This window comes from Leptonychotes weddellii, chromosome 3 (genome assembly GCF_054177405.1).
Source record: "Leptonychotes weddellii isolate Sample4059 chromosome 3, ASM5417740v2, whole genome shotgun sequence".
In the NCBI taxonomy this organism is placed as follows: domain Eukaryota; kingdom Metazoa; phylum Chordata; class Mammalia; order Carnivora; family Phocidae; genus Leptonychotes; species Leptonychotes weddellii.
In genome coordinates, this window is record NC_138371.1 from 74,699,690 (window position 1) to 74,718,797 (window position 19,108).

General features: G+C 34.5%; 1 protein-coding gene across 6 annotated transcripts in view; it reads left to right on the top strand.

Annotated features, from left to right (window-relative positions):
- Positions 1-19,108, top strand: part of ORC4 (origin recognition complex subunit 4) — an 85,388-nt gene that overhangs the window by 5,487 nt on the left and 60,793 nt on the right. The window lies entirely within an intron of this gene.

The window sequence follows — 19,108 nt, forward strand, 5'->3', positions numbered from 1 at the left end:
AGTCTAAAATGTAAAAGAATAATTTCTTGAAATATTAAGTACCTCTCCATGGCTTATTAAAAACAGCTTACGTTTATTTATCACAAGTTTAATTCTCCAGAATGTGGCCCACCAGAGTTGTACCATGGTGAACTGAAATGGTTGGGCCTTTATCCCCACATCTTGCTAAGCCCCAGGAAGGGTGTGATGTTGGACAGGGTGGCTCTTAAAGCCCCCATTTCCCCATCTCCAGAGGTAAACTGATTGTTTTGGTATTTAACTCCGTATTTCCAAATAACATATGCTACCACTTGATTTTTCCATTTTAGGCATTATCTGTTGACGTCCTCTATGGGTGGTGTAAATTTAGGTTTTTCCCCCAAATACCCAAGCCCTCCCCCCATCATTCCAGTGATGCCTTAGTTTTTGGTAGATAGCGATTCTATGTTTGTATAGTTTCTCAATATTTATCATTAATTCAGTTCTAAAAAATCTGCGTGTTGTCAGCATCTTCTCTCCATAGGTTCAGAAGTGTATGTGTTATATATATATATATATATTTTTTTTTTCTACTCAGTTTAACCATCTTTGAGAAAATTTTTCCTAGAACATTCTGATCTCCAGTTTATGGGCTGCTTGATATGGTTACCCCTGCAACCTCTGTCTGTCTAATTATGGATCCTCTCCTATATCCCATGTAATTCTTTGCTTGTGTTAATGTTTGCATCTGAATTTTCTTTGGGGATCTTTTTTCTTTTGTTTGAGTACATGCTTTAGAATTTCTTTAATATAGGTTATCATCATTAAAGAGTTAATTGTTATGTATTAAGGTTAATGTTATCCTCATTTTGTTTGGTCACAATCTCCAGTAGCTACATGGGAAATGTTTTGAGGTGTTATGTACCTCTAAATGTTTTTAGATTACCCTAACTTAGTTTGAGTGTAGGATTCTAAGGTGGAAATGTTTTTCTTCAGAATTGTGAAGGAATCCTTAGTGTTTCATATAAAATCTGAAGCCATATTTTCAACAATTTGCATTTCACTTTTTTCTTCCCAGTGGAAGCTCCTACACCCTTTTTGTTTGAAGCTTATAGATCGTTCTCTTTGTTGTACCTAGTGTTCTGAAATGTCACAGTGATGTGAAGTGAGTTACGAGTCTATAGGCATCCACTTTGCTGTGCATTTCATGGGTTATTTCTGTCTGGCAACTTGTAATCCTTAGCTCTGAGAAAGTTTCTGATACTTTTACTGTAATTTCCTTGCTTGTGTTTTTGGTTCTGAAATTGCAATTAGACATTGTATTTTTAGATTATTTCTTTTCTCCCATATTTGATCGTTTCCTAGTCTTTTTGCTTTACAGTTTCTTGAAAACTTACTTGATTTTTTAAACATTTGAGACTTTAATTTCTGTTGTTATGGTTTTAATTTCCAATTCTTTTTCTGATCTCTGCATTTTTTTAAATGGCATCCTGATATTTTTTTCTTTATGAATTTAATTAAAGTTACATTTTGAAGTTTATTTCTCCCTGCTTACTCTCTTTTCTCCAAGTTATCCTTTCTGTTAGGATGTTTTAAAGGCTTTCATCTTAGAGGCTTTCCTCAGCTATCCTGTGATCCTTGGTTGTGTGTTCAAATTTATGTAAAGGGCATTAAGAAGCTATTTCACACTCTGTGAATTTGGCTGAGGCTTGCTAGATATTAATGGATCTCCCTGTGGAAAGATTTAGCTGGAGCATATTTGGTGGGGGAACCCTGATATCCACCTTTTTGGTGTTATTTGGAAGCCTTTTCTCTTGGGCTAACAAGAGCCCAGTGAAAAGAATTTTCCAGTCTTTTACGTCTTAAGTCAGTGGTTCTCAGCTGTGACACTGTGACCCCCCACGAGACATTTGGCAATGTCCAGAGACACATGATTATTAAGGGTGAATTGCTATTGAAAATTGGTGGATAGAGGCTGCAGTTGTTATTGAATATCCTGTAATGCATAGGACAGCCACCCACAACAAAGAATTAGTTCAAAATGTCATTAATGTCTGTTATGAGAAACCTTGTGCATGGCATAAGCCTGGTTGCCAGTGCTTTGAGAACCAGGTGAAAACAGCACAAGAATCACAACATTTGATTTTGTTTTAAAATATTTATTTATTTACTTTAGCGGTGGAGAGAGTGAGCGAGCGGGGCAGTGGGTGGGGAGAGAGGAGTAGAGGGAGAGGGACAAGCGGACTCCACGCACAGAGCCCTACATGGGGCTCCTTCCCACGACCCTGAGATCATGACCTGAGCTGAAATCCAGAATCAGCCACTTAACCAGCTGAGCCACCCAGGCACCCCTGATTTTTTTTTTTATGATACCCTCATTTTCTGCTGTGCATGGTATTCCCCAGTGTAGAGTTCTTCTGTGTTACTCTATAGAACCTTGTCTTCTGATGGAGTGGGATAGAGGCCTCCATTTAATTTTAACTATTTTAGCACTTCAGTTTTTTGAAGATGAATTTTAGCCCAAATTAAAATACTGGTTATTAAGTGACCTTGTTGTTACATGTTTATCCTATCTGAACAGGATTGGCCGATGAGACTACGTTTTATGAAATGCTTAAATTGGAAAATGAGATATAAGTTGAACATTATAAATTAGGAGGTAGATGAAACCTGGAATTGACAGTTTTTCCCCTTCTTCTATTTCAGTCTTATTCCCCCTCTTCACTCCAGATTCTTTCCTAGGTGCTTATCCTCAAAGAAGCATCTGTTGGGGTTGCTAGTTTTTCCTCTTTTTTTCCCCTTAATATCACATTCTTTTCTCAATGGCCCTTCTCATCTTCAGTAAAAACACAATAAAATCTAAGATATTTTACTGCTTCTTTGATTAACATGGCAGTGAAATTCCTATGAAGTTTTGACCAAAAGATTGAGATCAGATTTGACAATATTAAAGGTCTAAGTGTGTTAGCTTTTCTTTTGGTGCGCATGTACATTTTCACTTTCTCCCATATGCTTTTATCTTGACACCATTATAAGAATATACATTTTTTATATAGATGACCTAGAAATGTCAACTTATATTGTTTTCTTAAAATAATCACTTCTAGGTTTGTGTATGTCTTAGTTACTTTACAATGAGTAAAAACCAAAAATATTTCCTCTAAAAGCTGTGTTGGAACTAATAGCCATTAGACCTCTGTTGTTATAATCATGTCTAATGTAATATATATAGCACCACTCTGATGGTGGGCATCATGTATTAAAAATTTATATTGAAGCAAATTTTGTATGTGACATATGTTTAGAAGCTAAAATACAATGTTTAGTGTCACAGCACTGATAACTTTATATAGTCAAATTATATATTAGTTATGTTCCTGAATACTGCCATGATCAGTGTTGACAAGAATGAATAAAATACAAAAATTTTTCTTATTTTCATACATAAATATTCTTACTTTCATATGTTTTCTATTCTTCTGATTTCTTTAAGAACAAAAACAGATGAATTAGTTTTAAAATATTTTTAAAGTAGTTAATATTTTCTTTGAATTACCATTATTGTTTTGCAAACATTCTCATAGGGTCATATTCTCCCAAAGCAGATTTTGCCCATAAATTGTATTTTACAGAGATTTTTACTTCATTTTGTAGGTTGCTTGTTTTACTGACTTGAAAGTGACTGTCTTTTGTACTTAACATTTCATTTTCACAAATCTTCCATAAGTTTGTGTTCCCACCTGGATTTTTCACAAATTGTCATTAAAAAGAGTAAAGAGTTTTTGGGTCTATAATTTCCCATGTGTTTTGGGATCACCATAGTTGACGGCAGAGAAAAGTGAAGATTGTGACTTCGCACTTTGCTCCATCCTTTTTTTTTTTTTCCTTTTTGGATTTTTAAGTTAATGGACTCATTTTTTAGAGCAGTTTTAGGTTTTACAGAAAAATTGATGTGATAATACAACAAATTCCCATATATTCCTACTGGCCTAGCTCCTCTACCATTAACCTAGTTTACCTTATTGTTAACATTTGCGTGGAGTGGTATATTTGTTGCAGTTGATAAACCAGTATTGATACATTATCATTAAGGAAAATTCATAGTTCTTTGTATGTTTTGGATAGCAGTCTTTTATTATATATCTGTTTTGCAAATATTTTTTTCTGTCTGTGGCTTGTCTTCTCTTAACAGTGTCTTATGCAGGGCAAAAATTTTTAATTTAAATAAAATTCAGTTTATCAATGTTTTCTTTCCTGGATTGTGCTTTTGTTGTTGTATCTAAAAATTCATTGCCAGGGACACCTGGGTGGCTCAGTCAGTTAAGTTTCTGATTCAGTTTCAGCTCAGGTCTTGATCTCAAGGTCATGAGTTCAAGCCCCGCATTGGAGCCCAGCCTGGAGCCTACTTAAAAAAAGAATAAAAAAATCATTGCCAAACCCAAAGTAACATCGATTTTTTTTCTATATTCCTTTTTAGAAGTTATACAGCTTTACACTTAATGTATAGGTCTATTATCCACTTAGTGTTAATTTTTGTGAAAGTTTTAAGTTCTTTGTCAACTCAGTTTTTTGCCCGCATATGTTCACTTGTTCCACTACCATTGGACTTTATTTGTTGAATTATCATTTCTTCTTTGTCAAAGATATTTATGTGAGTCTATATCTGGCTTTCTCTTATGTTCCATTTATTTATTTTTCTATTCTTTCACCATTGCCACACTATGCAGTTGACCCTTGAACAAACCAGGTTGCAACCCCCTGTACAGTTCAAAATGAGTGTATAACCTTTAATCCACCGCCCCCAGACTTAACTACTAATAGCCTGCTGTTGACTGGAAACCTTACCTATAACATAAGCAGTTGCTAACACATATTCTGTAATATATGCTGTATTCTTAAAGTAATCTAGAGAAAAGAAAGTGTTATTAAAATCATAAGGAAGAAAAAATACATTTACAGTACTGTACTGTATTTATATATATATAAAAAGTGTGTATAAATGGACCCACACAGTTCAAACTCTTTTTGTTCAAAGGTCAGTTGTATATATTAGCCCAGCTTTATAGTAAGTCTTGTAATGGGATAGTTTCCAATCTCAAACTTTGTTCTGGTTCAATATTGTGTTGGCTGTTGAGTGTCTTTTTCCTTTCCATGTAAACCTTAAATCAGTTTATCATATCCACAGAATAACTTTAGGATTTTGATTTGGATTTCATTGAGTTTATAGATCAAGGTTGGAAGAACTGACATAACAATACTGAGTCTTTTTATGCATGTACATGGAATATTTGTGCATTTATTTAGATCCTCTTTGATTTTCTTTTATCAGAGTTTTATAGTTTTCCTTATGTAGATCTTGTATGTTGTTAGATTTATATGTAAGTTTTTTTTGGGGTTTTCTTTTTTGGTACTAATATAAATGGTACTGTGTTTTTAATTTCAAATTCCAGTTCATTATTGGTGTGTAGGAAAGCAATTGACATTGGTATATTAACTTTGTATCTTGCAACTTTGCTTCAATAGTTTGTGTGTATGTATTCTTTGGGATTTTCTACATACATGATCTTGTCATCTGCAAACAGTTTTGTTTCTTTCTCCCTATCTATATACCTTTTATTTCCTTTTCTTGTTTTACTGCATTAGCTAAGGGTTCAAGTAACATTTTGAATACCAGTGGTGATCCTTGTTCTTGATCTGAGTGGGAAAGTAGTTTTTCACTATTAAAAGTGGTGTTAGCTGGAAAAAAAAAAAAAAGTGTTAGCTGTAGATTTTTTTTAGATGTTTTTTCCATTGAAGAAATTCCCTTCTATTCCTAGTGTTTTTTGTTTTTTTTTTTTTGTTTTTGAGAGAGAGAGACAGATACCGTGCACAAGCGTGCATGCCATGTGTGCATGAGCAGAGGGAGGGGCAGAGGAAGAGAGAGAGAGAGAATCTTCAGCAGGCTTCACTTCCAGCCTAAAGCCAGATGCTGGGCTCAATCTCATAACTCTGAGATCATGACCTGAGCTGAAATCAAGAGTTGGATGCTTACCTGACTGAGCCATCCAGGTGCCCCAATTCCTAGTGTAGTTTTGAATGGGTGTTGGATTTTGTGAAGTGTTTTTTCTGCATCTCTTGATAAAATATTTTTCTTCTTTTATCTTGTTGCTGTTACAGATTATATCACTTGCTTTAGGAATGGTCAATGAGCCTTGCATACCTGGAATGAATCCCACTTATTTTTTGTGTATAATTATTTTTATATATTGTGTGATTGAATTTGTGAATTTTTTGTTGAGAATTCTTGCATCTCTATTTATGAAAGATATTGCTATATAGTTTTCCTTTCTTGTAATGTCATTGTCTGGTTTTCTTATTAGGGTAATGCTTAGCTCATGCAATGAATTAGAATGTATTCCTTCATCCTTATTTCCTGAAAGAGGACTTGGTATCATTTGTAAAGAATCGATATCATATCTTCCTTAAATGTTTGGTAGAGTTTACCAGTGGACCTGTCTGGGCCTGATGATTTCTGTTTTGGAAGGTTATTTACTGATTCACTTTCTTTAATACTTATAAATGTATTCAGATTATCTATTTTTTTTCTTGTATATATTTTGTTAGATTGCATCTTTCAAAGAATAGGTCCATTTAATTGTGGTATCAAATTTGTGGGCATAGTTCATAATTTTCTCTTATCATCATCTTCATGTTTATAGGGTCAGTACTGATGGTGTTGCTTTCATTTCTGATATTAGTAATTTGTGTCTTTTTAAAATCTTTTGTTCTTAGCCTGGCAAGATGTTAATAAATTTTAAATTTAAACTGGGCCAGGTACATTGTTGATTTTCCTTATTGATTTCTACTCTTATTTGTATTATTTCTTTTGCATAGTTTGGGTTGAATTTGCTTTTCTTTTTCTAGTTTCCTAAGGTAGAAACTTAGATTACTGATTTTTTTAGGTGTTTTTTCTATTCTAATAACATGTGTTCAGTGCTATAAGATGTCCTCTAAGGACTGCTTTTGCTGCATCTCTTATATTTGGTTGAGTTCTGTATGCATTTTCATTTCCTTCCCAGTTTTTATTTTTCTTGATTTTTCTTCTTTGGCCCATGTGTTATTTAGAAGTGTGTTGTTTAGTCTCTGTGTTACGGGATTTTTTGGTATCTTTCTATTATTTGTTTCTAGTTTAATTTCATCATAATGTTAGAGCATACTTTATATGATTTCTATTCTTTCAAATGTGAGGTGTATTTTATGGTTCAGAATGTGGTCTTCATTGGTGAATGTGCCATGTGAGCTTGAGAGGAATGTATATTCTGTTCTTGTTGAATGCAATATTCTATAAATATCAATTAGATCCATTAGACTGATGGTCCTGTCCAATTCAGGTGTGTCTTTCCTGATTTTCTATCGATTACCAGTAGAGGGATATTGATGTCTCCAAGTATAAGAGTAATTCATCAATTTCTTCTTGCATTTCTATCACTTTTTTATTTCGTGTGTTTTAACCCTCTGTTAGGCATTCACACATTAAGTATTGTTATATCTTGTGGGAGAATTAACTCCTTTATCCTTTACCCTTTATTTTTGATATGTCTGCCTGCTTTGAAATTTGTTCTGTCCAAAATTAGTGTAGCTTCTTCAGCTTTCTTTTGATTAGTGTATATCTTTATCTGTCTCTGTATTTTCATCTGTTTTGTTATATTTAAAGTAGGTTTCTTGGAGACTACATATAATTGGGTCTTGTTTTTTTTTTTACCCACTCTGACAGTCTCTTTTTTGTTGTATTTACTTTGACCAGTGATATTTAAAGTCCTTACTGACATGGTTGGATTGATAGCTACCAGATTTATTGCTGTTTTCCCTTTGTTGCCCTTATTCTTTCTTTTTTTGTCCTCCACTCTTTTTCTGCCTTCTCTTGTTTTGAGCATTTTACATTATTCAGGGCTTTTCTCTCTCTCTCTTTCTCAGGCTAAAAATTATACTTTTTTATTTCTCTCAGTGGTTGTTCTAGAGTTTGCAGTGTACATGTATGAGCAATCCAAACCCATTTTCAAAAAACACTACACCATTTAATGGTTAGTACAAGTACCATGTAACAGAGTATTTGTAATTTCTTACTCCTATTCCTTATGACATTTTTTTCCTTAGTCATTTCTATACTGTTAAGCATATCAAAACATCTTTATTTCTTAGTTTTTTTTATTTTTGGTATTTCCTTTTGATTCATTCTTAGAAATTCTACTTTGCTTAAAATGTCCATCTGTAATTGCAGGTTACCTGCTTCTTCCATTAAAGTCCTTAACAGATTAGTCATAGTTGTTTTATATTCCCAGTCTGTTAATTCCAAAATCTTTGTCACATCTGAGTCTCATTCTGTCTCTTCAAACCATGTTTTTTTTTTTTTCCTTTTAGTATGTCTTGTAACATTATGTTGAAAGCCAGAAATGATGTACTGTATATAAAGAACTGAGGTAAATGTGAGATTTTTGTGTTTATTCAGCTTAAAGGTAGACTGTGTTTATTGTTTTCTGTACCCATAGGTGTCAGAAGCTAAAATTTCCTCTTGTGTTTTTGTTTTTGTCTCTATCGTTTTCTTTGGAATTCCCTAGAGATTTCATAAACAGGATCTGAGAATTGTTCTTTCACTTGTAAACTGCTGCTTTAATACAGGAGCCCTATTAATGTGGTAGTAAGATGTTGGGGGAAGGGAAGCATTATAAATTCCGATAATTATGTCTCAGTTTTGTTTTATGTGTTAGAGAGTCTGTGCCCCTGGACTATGACCTTTACAGTACTTCTCAGCTCCCCCCTCACCATAAATACACATTACCCCTTTTAGGTGAGTCAGGAAGGCAAGAAGGGGCTGGAGTTGGGTATTTCCCTTCCCCAGGTCAGTCTGGCTCTGGTAAAATAGCTTGCTTTGTGGCCAAGCCTTGTTAAGGAGAACAGAATGCTCTAGATATATTTCAGTATGACTGTTTTTCCCTTATCCCTGTTGAAACAGGAGGGAATTTTTTTTTTATCCTTGTTGCAAACCTAGTAGGGTTCCTGGAGGTAAAACTCAGAAAAATGTGGAGTCTTCCCTGAGACTGGGCCCTCCTGGAGTTTGTAACTCTTGATCAACATTGAGCCTCCAGCAATTTGTCCGTTGCATTTTAAGTTTTCATGCTTTGAAACTGCCTCCAGTGCAGTATCTGTTCCTGGGCTTCTGCTCCAATAGGCTGTGATTCTCTCTGTGTGCCTTTGTATGTCTAATATTGGAAGAAACAGTTTGCCCTATGACCTTATTCTTACAGATCTAAGAAGAGTTGTTTTTTCAGTTCATTCAGGTTTTTTCTTGCTGTGAGGACAGGAGGAGTTTCAACCTCCAAGCTCCTGAAATGCTGGACAGAAAGCCTTGATCCTTTTTGAACAAAAGTCCTGTTTTTGTTGTTGTTGTTGTTATTTTAAAATCAAATTAGTCAAGATTATAGTTGAGGAGTAATTCTCTTTCATTGTGTGTGTATCGTATAGTTGGCCTCCTACCACTGGATATTAAATTTTCCTTTTTATAATCAAAGATACATTAAACATTTTTATAGCTAGATATTTGTGTATGTCTGTAACTATTTCTTTTGAGTAAATTCCTGGAAGTGGAATTGCAGGGTTGAAGTCTGTATAAAATTGACCTTTCTAATAGTATGTGTTTGTACTGTCATTCTGTGTTGCTTCCATTATCCGCAACCTCACCAATACAGACTATTGTCTTAACTCAAACATTTTAATTTTCTATGCCAAAAATGGTATCATTTGATCTTTTTAAATTTAGTTTGAATGAGAAAGAATTACATTTTAAAGATGAAATTTACTTTGTTCTCTTCCTAAGGTTTTTTTCAAGTATAATTAACATATAGTTACTACTTTTAGGTGTGTAACATGATTCAGCACTGTACCTTTCTCATTGCTCATCAAGATAAGTATAGTCTTAATCTCCTTTATTTTACCTATCCCCCAACCCACTACTCTCTGGCAACCACCAGTTTGTTCTCTGTACTTAAGAGTTTGGCTTTTTGTCTCTTTTTTTCTTTGTTTTGTTTCTTAAATTCCACATATGAGTGAGGTCTTAATGGTTATTTGTCTTTTTCTGATTGACTTAATTTCACTTAGTGTTACATCTTCTAGGTTCATCCACGTTGTTGCAAATGACAAGATCTCACTTTTTCTTCATGGCTGAGTGATGTTCCATTATATATGTGTATATATTCCCATTTATATGTCCACCACATCTTCTCTATCCATTCATCTGTGGATGGACCATTGGATTGCTTCCATATGTCAGCTATTGTAAATAATGCTGCAGTAAACATAGGGATACATGTATCTTTTTAAATTAGTGGTTTTGTATTTGGGTCAATACCTAGTTGTGCAATTACTGGATCATTTGATAATTGTATTTTTAATTTTTTGAAGAATCTCCATACTGTTTCCACAGTGGCTGCTCCAGTTTGCATTCCCACCAGCAGTGCATGAGAGTTCCTTTTTCTCCATAACTTCTCCAATACTTGTTGTTTCTTGTGTTTTTGATTTAAGCCATTTTGACAGGTATAAAGTGAGAACGAATTGTGATTTTAATTTGCATTTCCCTGATGATTAGTGATACTGAGCATCTTTTCAGTGTGTATATGCCTTTGGAAAAATGACTACTCAGGTCCTCTGCCTACTTTTTAATTGGATTGTGTTTTTTTGGTGTTGAGTTGTGTAAGTTCTTTATATATTTTGGATATTAATCCTTTATCAGATATATCATTTGTAAATATCTCTTCCCATTTAGTAGGTTGTTGTTTAATTTTGTTGATGGTTTTCTTTGCTGTGCAAAAGCTTTTTATTTTGGTGTAGTCCCACTAGTTTAATTTTGCTTTTGTTTCCCTTGCCAGAGGAGACATGTCTAAAAAAATGTTTCTATGGCCAATGTCAAAGAAATTACTGCTGCGTTTCCTCCTAGGAATTTTATGGTTTCGGGTCTCCCATTTAGATCTTTAATGCATTTTTATCTTATTTTTGTATATTGGTGTAAAAAAGTGATCCAGTTTCATTCTTTTGCATGTAGCTGTCCAGTTTTCCCAGCACTATTTGTTGAAGAGACTGTCTTTTCCCCATTGTATATTCTTGCTTCCTTTGTCATAGATTAATTCACTCTAAAAGCATAGGTTTATTTCTAGACTTTCTATTTTGTTCTGTTGATCTTTTGTCTATGTTTGTGCAGTATTGTTCTGGATTATTGCAGCTTTGTAGTATACCTTGAAATCTGGGAATGTAGTATCTCCAGCTTTGTTCTTCTTTCTCAAAATTGATTTAGCTATTCAGGATCTTTTTGTGATTCCATACAAATTTTAGTATTCTAGTTTTGTGAACAATGCTATTGGTATTTTGATAGGGATTTTCAGTCTGTAGAGTGCTTTGGGTAGTATGCACACTTTAACGATATTAGTTCTTCCAGTTTGTGGGCATGAAATATCTTTTAATTTGTGTTTTCAATTTCTTTCATCAGTATGTTACGGTTTTCATCATAACACACTTTAACTTTATTCCCAGGTGTTCTATTTATCCTGGTGTTTGTAAATAGGATTGTTTTCCTAATTTGTCTTTCTGCTGCTTCATTATTAGTGTATAGAAATGCAACAGATTTTTGTATGTTGATTTTGTATTTTCTGACTTCACTGGATTCATTTATCAGTTCCAGTAGTTTGGTGGAGTCTTTAGGGTTTTCTATATGTAATATCATGTCATCTGCAGATAGTGAAAGTTTTACTTCTTCTTTAACAATTTGGATACCTTTTATTTATTTTCCTCATCTGAAATAGTGAAAGTTTTATTTCTTCTTCAACAGTTTGGATACCTTTTTATTTATTTTCCTCATCTGATTACTGTGGCTAGGACTTCCAGCACTATGTTGGTTAAGATTGGTGAGAGTGGACATCCTTGTCTTGTTCCTGACCTTAAAGGGAGGGCTCTCAGTTTTTCCCCATTGAGTATGTTAGGTGTGGGTTTTTCATATATGGATTTTATTATGTTGAGATGTGTTTCATTAAAACGTATTTTGTTGAGAGTTTTTGTCATGACTAGATGTACTTTGTTAAGTGCTTTCTCTGCATCTGCTGAGATGATCATATGGTTTATATCCTTTCTCTTGTTAATACAAAGTATTATGTTGATTGATTTGCAAATACTGAACCACCTTTGCATCCCTGAAATAAATCCCACCTGGTCATAGTGAATGATTTTTTTTTAATGTATTGTTGGATTTGTTTTGCTATTATTTTGTTGTGGTTTTTTGTTACTGTGTCCATCAGAGAGATCAACTTGTAATTTTTTTTTGTAGTGTCTTTATTTGGTTATCCTTCTCCTTTTTGGAATAGTTTGAGAAAAATAGTATTAACTCTTCTTTAAATGTTTGGTATGATTCACCTCTGAAGTGGTCTCTTGGACTTTTTTTTTCTTTAAGAATTTATTTACTTTAGAGAGAGAGAGAGCACTTGCATGCGAGCAGGAGGAGGGGCAGAGGGAGAGAGAATCCCAAGCAACTCTGCCCTTGAGTGGGGAGCCTGACACGGGACTCCATCTCATGACCCTAAGATCATGACCTGAGTCAAAGCCAAGAGTTTGATGCTCCACCGACTGAACCATCCAGACGTGTGTCCCTGGGTTTGGACTTTTGTTTGTTGGGATTTTTTTGGTTACTAATTCAATTTCATTGCTGGTAATTGATCTGTTTAGATTGTCTTTCTTCCTCATTCAGTTTTGGTAGATTATATGTTTCTAGGAATTTATCCATTTCTTTCAGGTTTGTTGGCATATAATTTTCCATAATCTTTTATAATCCTTTGTATAGCTGTGATGTCAGTTACTACTTCTTCATTTCTGATTTTGAGTCCTCTCCTTTTTTTTGATGAGTCTGGCTAAAGGTTTGTCAATATTATTGATCGTTTCAAAGAACCACCTCCTGGCTTCATTGATCTGTTGTGTTTTTAGTCTCTATTTCCATTATTTAACTCTAATCCTTATTATTTCTTTCCTTCTACTGACTTTGGGCTTTGTTCATTCTTCATCTAGCTCTTTTAGGTGTAAAGTTAGATTGCTTAAGATTTTTCTTGCTTCTTGAGATAGGCCTTTATTGCCATAAACTTCCCTCTTAGAACAGTTTTTGCTGCATCCCAAAGGTATGGATGTTGTGTTTTCAATTTCATTTCTCTCCATGTATTATTTTTCTTGTTGATTTCTTGGTTTACCCATTCATTGTTTAGTAACATGTTATTTTGCTTCCTTGTATTTGTATTCTCAAGATTTTTTCCTTCTGATTGATTTCTTTTTCATATTGTTGTGGTTGGAAAAGATGCATGATATGATTTTAATCTTTGAATTGAGACTTGTCTTGTAGCCTAACATGGGATCTGTTTTGGAGAAAAGTCCATATGCGCTTGAAAATAATGTGTATTCTGCTGGTTTTGATTGGAATGTTCTGTATATATCTGTGAGGTCCATCTAGTCTTAGTCCTGTTAATTTCTTCTTCATGTCTGTTATTAGTTTATGTACTTAGATTCTCCTGTATTGGGTGCATAAATATTTACAGTTATTATATCCTCCTGTTGGATTGTTCCTTTTATCATTATCTAAGTGATTTTGTATTAACTTTAGAATATCACTTAATAATTTTAACATTTATGGTAGTTAATAAGGCAGTGGGATGTTAAATAATGGAACTTTTTAGTTCACTATATTAATACAGATACGGGGTGCCACAGTCAGTCACTGAAATAAGCTCATTACAGATTCTTGACAAAATAATCTCTGATTAAGAAATATGTATATTTTCATCAATAAGCATTTGTAGTTTAACAAAGTGTAGGTAAACACATTGTTTCAATGGTTAAAATGGGGTACTAAATTTTATCATTTTGCAGATTGAAGGAATCTTGCAGTTTAACTTTTTTTGTGTTGAAGAAAAGTAGAGTTTAAACTCCTTTAATATATAGGAACCACATAAAACTGTACTAGTGGGATTTTTGTTGTTGTTGTTACTTGATTTCTCTAGAATAATACTAGTTGTTAGTAGTAATAGCAGATATATTGTTCATGGTTTTATTTGTAACACTATTTATGGTGGGTTTTTGAGACCTATCCTATTATAAATTAAAGAACCAGATTTTTAGCTTTCTAAAAGATACTATATTTATTAGACTTTTATGTAATAAATATTTGATCCAGAATCCTTGATTCTGTTTATGAATTCTGTGTGAACCATATATCTCTAATGATTTTTCCCCCCTTTGGTTTTATTAACAAAGGTTATATCAGGTACATAGAATAAAGTCCAAAGGCCTGTATTTATTTTTTATATATATTGGAATTGTTTATATCCCTTTCAACTTCTTTTTTTTTTTTTTTTAAAGATTTTATTTATTTATTTGACAGAGAGAGACACAGCGAGAGAGGGAACACAAGCAGGGGGAGTGAAAGAGGGAGAAGCAGGCTTCCCGCTGAGCAGGGAGCCCGATGCGGGGCTCCATCCCAGGACTCTGGGATCCTGACCTGAGCCGAAGGCAGACGCTTAATGACTGAGCCACCCAGGCGCCCCCCCTTTCAACTTCTTTTTTGAATGTTTGGTTAAAAATTAAATTTCAAAACTCCTTGGTGCTATGGTTATTTTTTGGTATATTTTTGAGCACACTTTCCATTTCTTTTGTGATCACTATTTTTTTTTTAATGTTTTCTGCCTTTACTTTTCTTACTGTTTGTCTTATTAATAATTATTTTGTCATTTTTCTGCTTTTAGTTTTCATCATACACAATTTCATTTTAATTGTTTTTAGTTTTCTAAGTTACATGTTGCAAATTGCATATTTAATTTCTTTAATAATAAATTTGTAAGTCCGTTTAATACCAAGTAGTTCTGTACCCAATTCCAGCAAAAGTGTTGGAGGGAGTGTTCCCCACACCACCACCACCATGCAATTCTCAGACAGTAGCTGGATGTCCTACAGTTCACCTGAATCCTGACATTGTTTACCTGGAGATTGCATCAGATTCCATAGGTTAAGGGCTCAGTCCTACAAAACTCCCCTGCCCTCACCACTTCAGATGCCAGTTCACAGGTCGGGGTTGTCACCTGTTCTTCTGACCAACCTGCTATAGATCAGAGGTTCCAACAATCCCCTCCTTTTGAGTGCCTCACAAAACGCAGAGAATCATTTTACTTATTAGATTACCACTTTATTATAAAAGGATGTATATAACTCAGAAGTAGCCAGATGGAAGAGATGCACAGGGCAAGGAATGTTGGAAGGGGTATAGAATTTCATGTCTTCTAGGACTGAGCATGCCACTCTCCCTAAATCTCCATGTATTCACCAATCCAGAAATTCTTTGAAATTTGTACTTTTGGGATTTTTGTGGAAGCTTTATCACATAGGCATGATCTATCATCATTTCCATTTCCAGTTCTTCTCCCTTCTCAAGAGAATGGGATTGGGGCTGAAAACTCCGAGCTTCTAATCATAGCTTACTCTTCTGGTAACCAGCCCTTACCCAGGACCTATCCAAGAGTCCACTAAGAGTTGCCTCATTAGAACAAAAGGCACACTCCTATCAACCAGGAAATTACAAGGATTTCAGGAGCCCTATGTAGCAACCAGAGTCAGAGATCAAATATTTGAACAAAAAGTGCATCTGGTGCTCTTCACACTGAGGAAATTACAAGAGTTTCAGGAGTAATATGTGCCAGGAACCAAGGCTAGAGACTAATCTCACAAATATTCCTAGATTTTCCTCTAAATTTTACCTTGGTTCCATTCTCTAGATTTTGTGATTTTTTTTTCTTTATGGTAGAGAAAATTTACAATATTTATGATTAGTTCTCAACATTAATAATTGGATTATCATACTATTAGTGGGTGTTTTTCTTTTTAATATAAATTTTAAAGCAGGATGTATTGGTTATCTTTTGCCATGTAGAAAGCTATTCCAGAACAATTGCAACCAGTAGGGGTTTAAAACAACAAGCATTTATTTTCTCACAGGGTTTCTGTGGGTCATGAATTCAGGAGCAGCTTAGATGAGATGGTTGTAGTTCTTCGGCTCTCATGAGGTTATAGTCAAGATGTTAGTTGGATCCCAGTCATCTGAAAGCTTGACAGGAGCTGGAGAAGCTGCATCTAAAATAGTTCACTCAGGTGGTTGGCAAGTTACTACTGACTCTTGGTAAGAGGCCTCGGTTCCTTACCACATGAACCTCTTCATAGAGTTTCCTGACTGTCTTCATTACATGCAGGTGGCTTCCCTCAGAACAGGTGGTCTCAGTGAAATCAAGGCCTATCCTCAGAAGTCACACTCCATTACTTTCACAACATCCTCTTGTTTACACTGGCCAGCTCTGTAACGTGGTAGGGGATTACTTAAAGATATAAATACTAGAAGGTAAGGACCACTGAGGGCCATTTTGGAAGCTAGTTAAAATAGGGATCACCAGGTTTTCTTTTAGGGTGTAAGGAAAACCTTGAATTTTGAGTATGAGACCTCCTCTTATTAGTGCCAGAAAGTTACCTGGGGTACCATTTCCCCTTCTCAAGCCTCAGTGCCTATTCCAGGTGTCTTCAGAAGAAGCTGTCCCTTTATGTAGAGAACTATAGTTGTGGCCTTCAGTTGGGATAAATGGAACTGTTGCTGAGTATCCAAAATTAGAGATTGGTAAACTCCTTTACCATTCATGTTCCTCATCTCTTTTATGATTGTTGTCCTGCTTTAGATCTTATGGTTATTCTGGAGTTCTGAGAAAACTTACGTGTTACAGAAGTCTTTTGCAAAAACTGGGTTATAATATCCTTTGTGTAGTCAGTGTGCTTTATATCTTTTTTTTTTTTTAAAGATTTTTATTTATTTGAGAGAGAGAGTGAGAATGAGAGAGAGAGAGAGAGAGAGAGAGAGCATGAGAGGGGGGAGGGTCAGAGGGAGAAGCAGACTCCCCGCCGAGCAGGGAGCCTGATGTGGGGCTCGATCCTAGGACCCCGGGATCATGACCTGAGCCGAAGGCAGACGCTTAACGACTGAGCCACCCAGGCGCCCCAGTGTGCTTTATATCTTATAAAAGTTTTTCAACATTTTGGTCATCTCATCTTTTTATCTTTGCTGATGGCAGAGATTTGTTCTTTTTATTGTTTTTTTCTGTAATGTCGGTGATGTTTTTGAAGGAAGTCAAGGTAAACTGATGTGCTTAGTCAGCTTTCTTAAACAGGAGCCTAATGGTTTGTCTCACAGTTATGCAGTGTGGTCTGCCTCCAAAAGGAGAAAAGACTAGTCCTCCATGTGCTTTCTTGTGTGTTTACTTAGAAAAGACCTTTTTTTTTTTATTAAATAGATGGCACCACAGATTTAGTTTTGGACATTCTGTGTTTGTTTACCTGCTGCCTTTTCAAGGAAATAATGTGGGTATATTGAGCTAGCTTTATTTTATTTAAGAATTAGGAAAGAAAGTGGCTGGATGTATTTGAACTTTTTTCATGTAGAAGAGTGAGTGAGTTCTCCTTTACCCAGTTAATTAGACTGGTGCTTTTGTTTATTGTTGGGAGTTTTGTTTCAGTGAGGGTGGTTTTTATTGTTGTTTTCCTTACCTCAGTGATTAAAGAACAGCAGTTTTTTCAGAACAGAGAATGGTATTTACGTAAGAAGTGTATAAAGAATGACATCAGTATAGAAACAGTGTATTTGAACCTGTCTGTTCACAATTGATCATCAGTTAACCTTTGTTGGATGGGGGTGGGTTGCAGAGAAGGGTAGATATATTGCACCTGAGTGCTTAATCTGAATCTGATTGTAACTGGATCTCTGAGTAAATTTGTCTCAATGTTTGCATATGTGAAAATGAGGGAGTTATGTTTGATGATCTTGCTAAAAATAAATGAGTCTATAACTTTTATGAAGACATTTTGGGTATTTTAGTGTCTTAAAGTCATCATGATGAACAGCTCTTCTGCAGTACAAGAAATAACGTAAGTTACTGAAAATTCTGGTTTGGAGTCTCAAAAAGATAGTTATCCTGTGTATTGTACAACACTGTGTAAGAAAAAATTCTAAGCTGTCTTTTTAAAGCAAAAAACATTTTTGGTAATCTCTCCCTTTTAAAAAATCTTATTACAGTACAAATGTTTAAACTGAGATTTTTCAACTGTCATGACAAAGTTATCTAAGCATGTTGATGGAGAGGTAGGGAGTGTGTATGCATTAGTATCCATTAGTAGACACAATGGGAGAATATAATCTCGGCCCTAGTACTGAGATTGTAGGGATTTGGTCTCCTTATGTTTCCTGCATAAGCTGAAGAGTCTCATTAGAAATAAACTGTTTTTAAAGTTTCTAGGGTAAATTATAAGATTTCGGGTTTACACGGGATAATTTCTAGAAATTCTCAAGTGGTTTCTATCTAAGGCAGTATTTTCAGTTTTTTCCTTCTAAAAGTAGTTTGTTTAATTAACATTTGCTAATTGATTCACTGGGGTTGTAGAATATAATATTTACATTTACATGGTTCAACTGTGAGTATGTCAAAAGGAAAAAACTAAATAGTGGGGAGGATTCTATTCATCATTCTTCTTAAATGAACATATGCCCTGGAGTAATTGCTCTTATAAGTACAATACTGTATAATATATTTTATGAGTACAAAGTATACTCATATATTTTTCCAAAACAAATCTCTATATATGTGCTCTCTTCTTACTCACTCACTTTAGTGCCCAGGTCTTAAATATTGGGTCCGACGTATGATACCTTCCTCCATCCAAAAATATGATATTTTCATTGATTCAGATTTTTGTTGCCTTTATACTGTTTATCCATCCAAGTAAACACATTAGCTTTGAATCACAGCCTTCATTCCTCTTCCTGTTCAGCATATTTCTAGTCAAATACCATGTGCTCAGAGAATATAGAGTATTGTTGGCTAGTATGACATTTAAGATGTAGTTAAGAGATAAACCAGTGCCAGTAAAATGATGTGATACATTTCAAAAGCTGAAAGGATTTCTAGATTATTTGCAAATGTGTTGGCTCTTTCATTAGCCTATATAATTCATAAGTGAGTAAATTTTAATGTGTATTTTATTTTATTTTATTTTATTTTTTATTTTTTTTTTTTTT